Here is a 13,333-nt window from a genome sequence, read left to right as displayed (position 1 = left end):
AACTCACCCACTGAGGGCCCGGAGAGAAAACTGAGTAGAAGACTGCAGTATTTTAAAAAACAACAGAGATTACTGTATAAAATGAGCTTTTCGCATAATACACAACACCCCGTTTTTTTACGAAGTTCCCTCCACCCCGCCGGCGGCTCTGCACAGACTTTCTCATCAGAGCTCCTCCAAGGACCTTGAGAAGACCATTTAGTCCAACCCTGTCATTTTGCAGAGGAGGAAACTGAGGCCCAAAGAGGTTGGGGAAGTAGCCCGAAGCCTTCCGAGGGCATTACAAACGTCTGCGACCCCGGGGTTCGCACTGGGTTAGGCTGAAGCCCCGATGAGTCCTGCCCCCCACAGGAAGGGACCCCGCACCCCGCATTAGCCCAAAGGGAAGCCCAACAGGTGGACGACAAGGCTCGGGCTGAGAGACTCCGGGGAAGAGCCCGGAGCGGTTCGGCCGGCCCGGAGAGCTCTCCCCGACCTGGCCCGGCTGCCCGGGCCGGGGAGGGCCCCGGGCCGCCATCTTGGGCCGGGTGCAGGGACACCGGCTGCGCCGGGCCTGGGTCCCGCGGCCAGCTAGAGGCGGCGCGGCTCCGCTCGTTACCTGGCGCGGCGGGGCCGGCGACTCCTCAAGGACGAGGCCCGGGGCCGGCGTCTCCTCCTCGGCCTGGCTGCACCTCCTCGCGCCGCTCCCCTCCCTCAGACTGGCCGTTGCGGGGCTCGCGCCGCTGGGGCCGCCCCCGTCGGGCTCCGTCCCCGCCTCCCGCCGCTCCTCCCCCTCGGCCGGATCCGGGCGCCCAAGGCCGCCGCCGCCGCCGCCGCCGCTTCCTCCTCCGCCCCTTCCTCCTCCGGCTCCCCCGAGCTCAGCCGCCGGGCGCCTTCCGAAACCAAAACACAAACACCAACCCCAGCACGGGCCGCCACTTCCGCTCCCCGGCGCCGACCCAGCCGCCGCCGCCACGTCCGCGCACGTAACGCGAGCCGTGACGTCACTTCCTGTCCGCGGGCCCGCCCTAGGCCTCCCGCCCCACCTCTCAGCTAGTGTCGGCCCCGCCCCCGTCTCGACGAGGCCCCGCCCCTGTCTCGACGCGGCCGCGCCCTCTCCGGCTTTCTCCGGCTTTGGCTCTGCTCCGCTCTGCCGCCGCGGGCGCCGGAACTTTGGGTCTGCGGTGTCGGGGCCCGCACGGGTTGCCTCGCGCTGCGCACCGCCGCGGACGCTTCACCCTCAGGCGCGGGCTCGGGCCCGCTTTGGAGGGGCAGGGCGGCTGAGCGCGGCCCGGGCGCCGCGGGGGTGTAGTCTGTGGGGGCGAGAGGAGCCCCACGAACCCCACGGGCCCGGCGACCCAGGGCCATCAGCCGTGACAACCGTAACAGCAGCCATTTACGTAGTGCGTCAGGTTGTTCAAAGCGCTTCGGACGAATAATCTCATTCGAACCTGGCCAGTGCCGTTATCAGCACCGTTTTACAGATGGGGAAACTGAGGCTGCGAACAGTGATGTGACCTGGCCAGTGCCGTCGCTCAGCTGCTAAGTGTCTGAAGCTCACTAGGCTGCCCGGCTGCCCACAGAGCAAGGGTGACCTGCGCGGACTTCAGGAGCTTGCTCTCTGCTGGGGGATGGCCTTGTCCAGGGCCCAAGGAGGGATCCGATGGAGAGATCTCCAGCCGCTGCTCAGGGAAGTGATGAGGCCGGGATCTCGTTCTGAGAAGCCAAGCGCTTCAGCAAGTAGAGCGCTTTAGCTGGAACCCGTCGGTGAACACGCATTCAGGGCCAACGGTGTGCAAGGCACTGTGTGCTAAGCATCGTTAGTGATTTCCCGCAACATAGCTTGTTTGTATGTGTTTGTTGGCATGTTGTCTCCTTTGCATCCCCAGCACTTAGCAAAGTGCCTGGCACATAGTAGGTGGTTAATTAATGTTTGTTGATTGATTGATTGATACATGGACTTGTGGGGGAAAAAAAGTAACCTGCCCTGAAGGAGCTTACATTAACCAGATTACAGAATTTGAGAATTCACAGGGTCAGTACTGGCCATCTAGTCTAACCCCAAAGCCAAAGGAATCCCTTCACTCTGATGGGATGAATTATATGCATATAATTACCTTCCAGGGCACTACCCCGCACTCTCATCAGTCATTCAGGTCTGCAAACTTGACACTATTCTACACTCCATATACTCATTACATACATACATAATTTCTTTAGCCATGTCTTGTCTTTTCTTTATGCCCCACTACTGCTTTTTCCCACCCTTTTATTGACTATGAGGGCTGCTCCATTTCTTCTTTTTTTAAATTTTTAAATTTTTTTGGTTAGGCAGTGGGGTTAAGTTACTTGCCCAGGGTCACACAACTTGTAAGTTTTATGTGTCTGAGGTTGGATTTGAACTCAGGGCCTCCTGAATCCAGAGCCAGTGCTCTATCCACTTCACCACCTATCTGCCCCTGCTACTCCATTTCTTCTAAGGGATTCTTGCCCACAGTAGTATATGTAATGATCACCTGAATTAAATTCATGCATTCCTATCCCTTTAAAGTTCACTAACACCCAAGATGTTTAAACTTTCTGTCTCTTGTTTGACCACATCCTATTTGACCTTGGTTCATAGATCATACATTCCAAGGTTTGCAGTGGTTGTTACAAATATTATCTCATTTCATCCTCACAACACCCCTATTTGGGAGGTAGGTGCTATCATTACCCCCATTTTACAGATGAGGAAACAGGTAAATTGAGGTTAAGTGACTAGTTCAGCATTACAAAGCTAGTAGGTTCCTAAAGCAGCATTCTAACTGGAGTCTTCTTGAATCCAAGTCCAATGCTCTGTTCACCTAGCTATTTACATGTTGTTTCCCTCATTATAATGTAAACTCCTTGAGGCCAAAGACTATTTTTGCCTTTCTTTGTATCACTAGCGCTTAACACACAAAGAGATGTACAAAGAGGCACTTAATAAATGCCATTGACTCACACACACACACACACAGAATACAAGGTACTTTAGGGGAGAGAAGCCACTATCAGCATGGAGAATGGGGTGGGGTGCAGTTTGTGGGGGTGGAGAGAGATCAGGAAAGGCTTCATGTAGAAGGTGGTGATTGAACTAATCTTGAAAATTAGGGATTCCAAGACGGGGCACTCTAGGCCACTTTTAATAAGTTATTGAGAAGGTGCTAACCTATGCTGATAGAGGGAGTTCCCTCAACCAAAGTTCCCTTTATCAGTGAAATCCCAGGTCCACTCCCTGTCCTTATATAGAAAGTAATAGATATGGCTGTGTGAGTACTGCATGTATGTATGGCTACTAGCTGTCTCTGTCAGCCATATTTGTTAAATATATCTCTAATGCTACCATAATAAAATTTTTTTTTGATTCTAGAAGTTGTCTTATTCTCAGATGTTTGATGTATCATAGGTAAATTAAACCACCCCTATTACTTTCTTGAATTATTTTAATATGATACATATTAGTCATGATAATACATTTTGGACTCCACCAAGAATCAGGAAGTTGGGTGTATCAGGTTAGTTTTGTCAATGTAGACACTGTCAGCAGTTTCTTAAAAGTAAATGTGAGGATGTTTGGAAAGAAACCCTCACCAGTATCTCAAGTGGATATCCAAATTTATGAATTGTCAATGTTGAAGCCCTTTTCATTATTAATATGCTTAACGTGAATGTATTACATGAATACAATATGTTTGAAAAAATCTACTGAATGCTCACAATTAAGTGAGACACATCTTAGACAACTAAAAAAATTAGAGAAGTACAATCTTTCCATCTAGAATCTTACCACTGCTACCATTTTTATCACTGTCCTCTCAGGTAACCTTCCTCATTCATTTGTGACCACTAACTTCCTTTCTAAGTTCACCTCTCCTTTGTAAACACCTTTCATAGTGTAAGTCAGTACAGTAATACAAATGAATTGCCTGGGATGAATGTTGTCCACTGAGGAGCACCTTTAATATTCAATACATTTTTAGAGAAGTGGAAATAATGACAATGATTCTGCTTATATATTGCTTTTCACATGGCTCCTTTGATTTCAACTTCCTTTCTATAGATAGCTTAGTAAATTTGACACCTTTTCCTCTTTGCAAAGTTATCCTCATGGATAGATTTCAGAGAGAATATGAATGGGGAGAAATTACATCTGTATTTATACTAGCCTCTAGCTCAAATTTAAAAAAAATTAATTTCCTTTGATTACTTAAAACCATTATTTGAGATGGAATCCACAGGCTTCACTGATCTGCCAAAGAAATCCATGATTGCAAAAATGCTTAGACCTCTTGAATTAGGAAGTTATTGCAATATTCCAGGCTTCTTGTAAAGAGACGATGAACTTATGAGAGGTGGCCATGTGAATGGTGGAGAGAACCCTACTGGTGAGAATGTCTTCTAAAGATTAATGGTGTGCCTCCATGGTGGTTGTCAAATCAGTGGTACTGAGGCAACTGTTTATCATTCTGAGTACAACAATAAAGAGGTCTACTGTGTTTCCAGGGCATGTGTCTTAGATATGAAGAAGAAATTCTCAAGGCCAGAAGCCTGCATGAAAGGGTAAGGAGGATACCAGCACACCTCAGGGAAACATTCCTATTGACCCTTGTCCTGGAGTACAGCCAGTATGTCGGGCAGAACTTGAACCCGGGTTCCACTAACTGTGAGATCAGCTCTCTGTCCAATGCTCCATGCTGTTTCTCAGCTTAAGCACAGCTTAAAATATACAAAAGACAATCACAATACACTTAGAACTGGTAAAAATGTTATTTGCCTAATGTCTTTCAAGTTTACTGAAAAGGTCTTTAAACGGAAAAAGAAGGCAGAGGAAGAAAATGACTTAGAGATACTCCCCAAGTTAGATATTGTACCTAGCTATGACACAAGAAGATTACAACAAAAGATAACTAGAAATTCATACAAGACAAATCAACAAGGTCAATGTCCATAAATATCTGTAGAAAAGTATGTAAAATAAGAAAGATGAATTAGAGCTTACAATACAGGGAGGCAAATTCGATTTCATAGTAATCACTGAGTTGATGGAACAAGACCCTTGACTGAAATATGTCTCTGGATGGATATATATCTTATTCAAAAGGGAACAGGTAAAGTTGAATAGCTAATGGGCTGGGGGAAAGAGGAATACTGTGTATTATGACGCTATATTCACTTTTACTTTCTGTGGACTCGTTCCCCAATGGCTAACATACTTGCAGTGTCTTCTACTCTCCTCACCTCTATGTTGAATCCCTGGCTACTGAAGAACAAACACTAACCTTAACATTACTTGCCTCATCCCTCATTCCCACCCTCTTCACCTCTACCTCCCAATATTGCCTCCAGATCTGCCCACCCCTTCCTTTTTCTTCTCTGGACTCTCTGTCTGCTCCATAATGAACAAACTTGCTTTCATCTAAAATCTCCCACTTTCATCTTAAAGTTCCCAGGTCTTCAGTCAGGAAAACTCTCATGATCTGCTCTTCCATTTCACCTCAGCATAGGAGTGGTCATACCTTTGACCTTGTTATCACCCATAAGTATTCTACTTCCCAGTTCAAGAACTCTGAATGTGCTTTATCTGATGATAATCTTTTATCTTTCTATCTCTTCCTATGCCTTATTTTTCTTCTTAAAATCTATATATTTTCTATTCTGAACTTAACAAACACTTAATAAAATGGGCAATTCCATATAGAACAAGACAAAAAGGATTGTATGTCAGACTTCAGATATGTTGTATACAGCTTTCCTCTTGTTTTTAATAATTAATTCAACATGTAACTTTTAAAGCTATCCTGCAGCAATGTGATTCTTTCTGTCTATCCTCTTCTGTACATTCAAAAATGCTTCAGTGACCTGCTTTTCTCTTTTGGGTTGGAGGGGGAAGGATGCCATCCTCTTACTCCCTTCTACCCAACCACAAACTGGAAAAAAAAAAAGAAAACAAAAGAGCAACGAAAGTCTTGTAGTAAATATACAGTCAACCAAAACGCATTCCCACATTGGCCTTGTCCAATTTGTCCTCCTGCATCTTGAGTCCCTCACTTCTCTATCGGAGTTGGGTAACGTACTTCATCATGGGTCCTCTGAAGTTTGGTCATTGCATTGGCCATAGTTCTTATGTCTTTCAGAATTGTTTTCCTTGTAGTGTTATTGTTTTTGTATAAATTGTATACTGGTTCTACTTATTTCACTCTGAATCATACACAGCTTCCAGGTTTCTCTGAAACCAACCCTTTCATCATTTCTTATAGTGCTATTTCACTACATTCACATACCATAATTTGTCTGGTCCCTAGTGGATGGGTACTCCCTTTGTTCCCAGTCCTTTGATATGACTAAAAAAGCTGCTATAATTATTTTTTCATATATGGATCATTTTCATCTTTCTTTGATCCTTTTGGATTGTAGGTCTAGTAGTAGTAATGGTTTACATCCTCACTTTTGCTCTCTTAGTTTTCCTCCTACCTATCTGATTGTTAGTTCTCAATCTTTTGATGGATTTTAATCTATGTCACTCCCACTAACTGTGGGTGTGTCACAAGCCTCTGTTCTCCATCTTTTTTTTCTCCATTGTCTCTCTTTTGTTGGTCTCATCAACTTCCATGGGTTCAATTATCTCTAACCATATGATTCCCAGATTTATTTGTCCAACTCTAGTGTTTCTCCTGAGCTCCAGTTCTGCATCACCAACACCCTTTTGGACATCTCAAATGGGATGTATAGTAGACTTTCCTTCCTTCCTTCCTTCCTTCCTTCCTTCCTTCCTTCCTTCCTTCCTTTTGGAGGCAATTGAGGTTAAGTGACTTGCCCAGAGTCATACAGCTAGATTTGTCTGAAGCTGAGTGTCTGAGGCTGGATTTGAATCAGGTTCTCCTGACTCCAGGGCCAGTGTTCTATCCACTGCACCACCTAGCTGCCCCTACGGTAGACTTTTCAAAATCAATATGTTTAAACAGAACTTATCTTTCCTTCAAAACCTTCCCTCTTTTGACTTCTCTATTAATGTTGAGGGGACCTTCATTCTTTCAAACAGCTTTGAAGCCTTGGAGAGACTCCTCTCTCTTGCTTATCTCTCATCTTCAAAGCATTACCATATCTTTGTAATGTTTTTCTACAATATTTTTTCCAAATGTCTTTTTCTTTCCACCTACACAGATACCACCCTAGTTCAGACCCTCATCCCCTCTCGCCTGGATTATTAAAATACTCTTACTTTAAAAAAAATTGGTCCTTTGTTTTTACATTACATATACTCACCCCTAGGTCCCTTCCTAGAGAACCATCCCATATAAAGAAGAATTATTTTTTTTTAAAGAAGGAAGGTGGAGCCAAGATGGTGGAGAAAAAGCAGGGACTTTCCTGTGCTCTCCCAAATTCCCTTCTAAACTACTTTAAATTTATGCCTCAAAAAGAATTCTGGAGTGGCAGAACCCACAACAGGACACAGGAGTAAAACAATTTTCCAATCCAGGATAATGTAGAAGGTTGGCAGAGAAGATCTGTCGTACTAGATGAGAGTGGAGTGCAGTCCAGCTCAGGCCACTCCAGGCAAGCCAGCAGGGAGGCCCTGGGCCCTGCACTGGGCAGCCAGCAGAGGGCCATGCAGTTGGCCTTGTGGGTGACTGAACTGGCATCAGTGGCTTCTGGAGCTCTCAGCCCACACACAGTAAGGGGGTTGCACAAAGGGTCAGACAGAGATATAAGGGTCCCTTTGCTGGCATTGAGTGCATATCTCTATTGTATTGCTTATACTTGGATCTGAGTAACAGTCCTGAGTCACAGTCCCAGGGTGTGGAGGAGCACCAGGACACCACAGCTCACAGCTGCAGGGAAGAGGGGATCCTTCATCACAGTTCCAGGGAGGAAAAGGGTGCTTGTGATTGCTCACAGACCAGAGCACAGGCCAAGAGTGTAATAAATGCACCTCTTCTAAGATCATATCACTTTGGAAGAACTGAAAACTTATAGATCCCTAGAACTAGTCTTAAAACAGCTTCAAAGACAACTGAAGCTCCCTGGGAACAGAGTCAAACTTTAACATAAAATTAAATGTCAAGAAATAGGCTGGAAAAATGAGCAAACAACAAGAAGAATAACAAACAAATCTGACTACAGAAAGTTACTTTGGTGACAGGGAAGATCAAAACATAAACTCAGAAGAAGATAACAAAGTCAAAACTGCTATATCCAAAGCCTCAATGAAAAAATGTAAATTGGTCTCAGGCCCAAAAAGAATTCCTAGAAGAGCTCAAAAAGATTTGAAAACTCAAATAAGAGACGTAGAGGAAAGATTGGGGAGAAAAATGAAAGTGATACAAGAAAATTATGAAAAAAAGAGTCAATAGCTTGGTAAGGGAGGCAAAACAAAAATGCTGAAGAAAATAACACCTTAAAAAGCAAAATAGGTCAAATGGTAAAAGAGGCACAAAAATCCACTGAGGAGAAGAACTTAAAAAGCAGAATTGAAGGGCAGCTAGGTGGCTCAGTGGATAGAGCTTTGGAGTCAGGAGGACCTGAGTTCAAATCTACCTTCAGACACTTACTAACTGTGTGACCCTGGGCAAGTCACTTAACCCCAATTGCCTCACCAAAAAGCAAAGACAAACAAACAAACAAAAAACAAAAACAGCAAAAACAAAAAAGCAGAATTGGCCATGTGGTAAAAAGAGATACAAAAATCCACTGAAGAAAAAACTCCTTAAAAAGTAGAATTGATCAAGTAGAACAGGAGGTACAAAAGCTTACTGAAGAAAATAATTCCTTAAAAATTAGAATTGGGCAAGTGGAAGTTAATGACTCCATGAGACCTGAAAAACAATAAAATAAAATAAAAATGAATGAAAAATAGAATAAAATTGGAAATATCTCATTGGAAAAACAATTGGCCTGGAAAATAGATCAAGGAGAGATAATTTAAGAATGATTGGACTACCTGAAAGCCTTAAACAAAAACAAAAAAGCATTATCAAGGAAAACTGCCCTGATATCCTAGAATCAGAAGGTAAAATAGAAATGGAAAGTATCTACTGATCATCTCCTGAAAAAGATTCCAAAATGAAAACTCCTGGGAATATTACAGTCAAATTCCAGAGCTCCCAGGTCAAGGAGAAAATATTGCAAGCAGCCAGAAAGAAATGATTCAAATATTGTGGAGCTACAGTCAGGATAACACAAGATTTAGCAGCTTCTGCATTAAAGGATCAGAAGGCTTGGAACGTGATATTTCAGAGGGCAAAGCAGCTAGGATCACAACCAAGAATCACCTACCCAGCAAAACTGAGTATAAATCCTTTAGGGGAAAAAATGGACATTCAATGAAACTTTCAAGCATTTCTGATGAAAAGATCAGAGCTAAATAGAAAATTTGATTTTCAAATACAAGATTCAAGAGAAGCATAAAAAGGTAAACAAGAAAGAGAAATCGTAAGGGAATCAATAAGGTTAAATAGTTTACATTTCTACATGGGAATATGATACTTGTAACTTTTAAGAATGTTAACATTATTAGGACAGTTAGAAGGAATATACATAGACAGAGGGCATAGCTATGAGTTGAATATGATGGGATGGTATCTAAAAAAATAAAATTAAGGAGTGAGAAAGAGGAATGCATTAGGAGAAGGAAGAGGTAGAATAGAGTAAATTATCTTACATAAAAGAAGCAAGTAAGAGCTTTTACAGTGGAGGGGAATATAGGGAATTTGGGAGGGAGGAACTTGAACCTTACTCTTATCAGAATTGACTCATAGAAGGAATAACATACACACTCAGTTAGGTATAGAAATCTACCTTACCTTATAACAAAGTAGGAGGGCAAAGGGATAAGGGGTGGCAACTGATCGAAGGAGGGAAGATTGGGGGAAGCAGTAGTCAGAAGCAAAACACTTTTGAAGAGGGACAGGATGAAAGCAGAGAGAGAATAGAATAAAAAGGGAGGAAAGGATGGAAGGAATATACTGTAATCATAACTGTGGAAAAATTATAGCAAGTTTCCTGATAACGACCTCATTTCTCAAATATATAGAAAACGGAGTCAAATTTATAAGAATACAAATAATTTGCCAGTTGAGAAATGGTCAAAGGATATAAACAGGCAGTTTTCAGATGAAGAAATCAAAGCTATCTATAGTTATATGAAAAAAAAATTCTATATTACTATTGTTTAGAGAAATGCAAGTTAAAACAACTCAAGTCAAAATGACCCCACACCTATCAGATTGACTAATATGATAGAAAAAAGAAATGATCAATGTTAGAGGGGATGTGGGGAAATTTAGACACTAATGCACTGTTGGTGAAATTGTGAACTGATCCAACCATTCTAGAGAGCAATTTGGAACTATGCCCAAAGGGCTGTAAAACTGTATATACCCTTTGACCCTGCAGTAAGACCATTCTAGGTCTGTATCCCAGAGATAAAAACAAAAGGGAAAAGGACCTATATGTAAAATATATTTATAGCAGCGTTTTTATGGTGGCAAAGAATTGGACATTGAGAGGATGCCCATGAAATAGGGAATGACTTGTTAGTTGTGGTATATGATTGTGATGGAATACAATTATGTTATAAGAAATGACAAGCAGGAGGCTTTCAGAAAAACCTGGAAAGACTTACTGATGCAAAGTAAGATAAGCAGAACTGGGAGAACATTGTACGTAGTAACAGCCATACTGTACTATGATCAACTGTAAATGACTTGGCTATTCTCAGCAATACAACGATCTAAGACAATTCCAAAGCCTTGTGATGAAAAAGGCTATCTACCTCCAGAGAAAGAACTGATGGAGTCTGAATGTAGATTGAAGCACACTTCTAAAAACTTCATTTTTCTTGTTTTTTTTTATGTGTTTTCTTTTACAGCATGATTAATATGAAAATATATTTTGTATGACTATACGTGTATAACCTAAACCAAATTGTTTGCCTCCTCAATGAGGGGAGAGGGGAGGGAGGTTGAGAATTTGGAACTCAAAATTTGAAAAAAAAAAGTCAAAATCGTTTTTATATGTAATTGGGAAAAAAATTAAAAAATAGAAAAAAGGAAAGAAAGAAAAGAAAGAGAGGAAGAAGGGGAAAAAAAAAACAGTGAGCAAAACCAATCAGTATCTGAAAAACAATGTTCCACATCCATGTACCATTCACCTTTGCAAAAGTGTTGGGGGAAGTACCTTCTCAGTTCCCTTCTTCAGGACATTTGTGCTTTTTGTAATTTTGTGACATTTGCTTCAGGTTTTTTTTTTGGTGGTTATTTTTATTTATATGATTATAGTCATTGTGTATGTTGTTTTCTTCCTTCCTTCCTTCCTTCCTTCCTTCCTTCCTTCCTTCCTTCCTTCCTTTCTTTCTTTCTTAAAAGAAAGTACTTAAAGCTTTCTTTCTTTCCTTCCTTCCTTCCTTCCTTCCTTCCTTCCTTCCTTTCTCTCTCTCTCTCTCTCTCTCTGTCTCTCTCTCTCTCTCTCTCTCTCCAATAGTTTTCTAATTAGTCTACTTTCCTTAACTCTCTCCTCAGCGCAAACTCTTCACACCTGCTAAAGTGATTTTCCTAAAACATAGATCTGACCACACCACCCTCTAATCATTAAACTCCAGTAGCTCACTGTTACCCCCAAGGATTAAATGTGAAGTACTTTGTTTGACATTTAAAGCTCTTTACAACCTGGCACCTTCCCACTTTTCTAATCTTAAACACTCTGTAATTCAGATGGACTGGCATACACGCTGTTCCTAAAACACGGGTCATTCTATCCTCAGTCTCCCTACTTTGCCCTTGCTGCTCCCCATGCCTCTGGCATGCCCTCCCTCCCAACCTCTTAGAATCGCTGGCTGCAATTAAGACTCAGATCAAATGCCACTTCTTTAGGAGGCCTTTGCTGGCAGCCCCAGTTTCTAGTGCCGCCATCACCTTTAAGGTTACCTTTTACCTATTCTCTGTGTGTCTTATATGTAGGTAGTCATTTATAAAGTGTCTCCCCCATTTAAATATAAGTTTCTTGAGAGCAGAACTGTTTTTGCTTTTTCTTTGTGTCTTTTTAGCACTTAGCACAGTGCCTGGCATAGGGTAAGTATTCAATAAATGTTTGTTGATTGGAGTGTTAGGGGAGACTTTCTGGGCAAAGATAAAGTGAGGCAGGAGCAGAAGTGATTCTATCATAGGAATATACTACAGACCATCTGAAGAGAATGAGGGAAAAGATGAGGTCTTTAGGAAGCATTAGATGACTGACATGGAGGTATGACGTGGTAGTGTTAGAAGACTTCAGTTACCTAGACATCTACTGGAACTCTGCCCAGAGTGGAACATCTAAGCATTTTCTACCTTACCTTTTCATTACAATATGGCAGAATTTCAACCCAGGTCTTCAGACTCCAAATCTAGTTCCTTTCTCATGGGCAGGGGGCTTGTTCTTTTGGCTCTGGAATTCCTAATGCAAAGGAAACGTATACTAGCTTTATAAAAATGTTGATGCAAATTTATCATCCTGTCCTGTGATTTCTCCCCTCTCATACCTGGAAATGTGAAAAACTAACCTTCACCAATAAGGAGAACCGATTGTTGGAGTGATGGGGACGGGAACGCCTTTGAATTTGAAATAGAACTGAAGAAGAGATCTGGGTAGATAGTCTAACATGCACCTTAGATTCTGGGAAAGCAGATTTTAGTCCAGGAGAGATGGGAAGCTGTCACAAACGAAGTTCTTGAAATACAAACAATTCCAATTGAGAGAAAGAAAGAGTGTTGCTTAAAAAGCTATGCTTCTAAGTGACACCTTTACTCTCTCACCAATCGAATCAAAACACTTATTCTGTAACAGACAGTGAATAGTAGTGGATAAAAGTGCTACCTTCAGCGTCAGAAAGACCTGGTTTTAAATCTAATCCTAGACACTAGCCGTATGATCCTGGTTGCAAGTCACTTAACCACTCTGTGCCTCAGTTTCCTCATCTGTAAAACAAGGGGGTTGGGCTTCACTGCCCATAAATGTCCTTTTCAGTTCTAAACCTTTGATTCTGTGAACTTTCCAATAGCCCCATATGTTAGATAAGTCACAAGAAGTCAGCACCTTTCCAAGCGCTGGCCCCTTCAGAGGAGAGAAACAGCAGCTCAGAGACATACTGTCTCTGGCAGCCGGCGGGGAGCAGGTAGGCTGCTCCTGCAACGGAACAGTCCCAAAAGGCCCAGAGCAAGAGGAGAAAGCAGAACTGGCTCGAGGGGGCGGGACTCACCAAGCCACGCCCCCGTTCCCTAGGTAACCAGTTGAAACAGTGACCCTAGCCCTTATTCCCTGAGTCATTCCGTGCGCCCCAGGATGGGAGCGGAGTGAG

The 13,333-nt window shown here is 42.7% G+C and overlaps 1 protein-coding gene across 1 annotated transcript in view; it reads right to left on the bottom strand.

Annotated features, from left to right (window-relative positions):
* Window positions 1-683, bottom strand: part of RAB5A (RAB5A, member RAS oncogene family) — a 50,249-nt gene extending 49,566 nt beyond the window's left edge. Inside the window, exon 1 of the mRNA XM_027872470.1 lies at window positions 599-683. The gene's annotated coding sequence lies outside the window, so the exon portion shown is untranslated. The remainder of the gene's footprint in view (window positions 1-598) is intronic.
* Between the last annotated feature and the right edge of the window lie 12,650 nt (window positions 684-13,333).

Source organism: Vombatus ursinus, unplaced genomic scaffold, assembly GCF_900497805.2.
Source record: "Vombatus ursinus unplaced genomic scaffold, bare-nosed wombat genome assembly UNPS02014799.1, whole genome shotgun sequence".
In the NCBI taxonomy this organism is placed as follows: domain Eukaryota; kingdom Metazoa; phylum Chordata; class Mammalia; order Diprotodontia; family Vombatidae; genus Vombatus; species Vombatus ursinus.
This window is presented reverse-complemented; position numbering and strand designations above follow the sequence as displayed.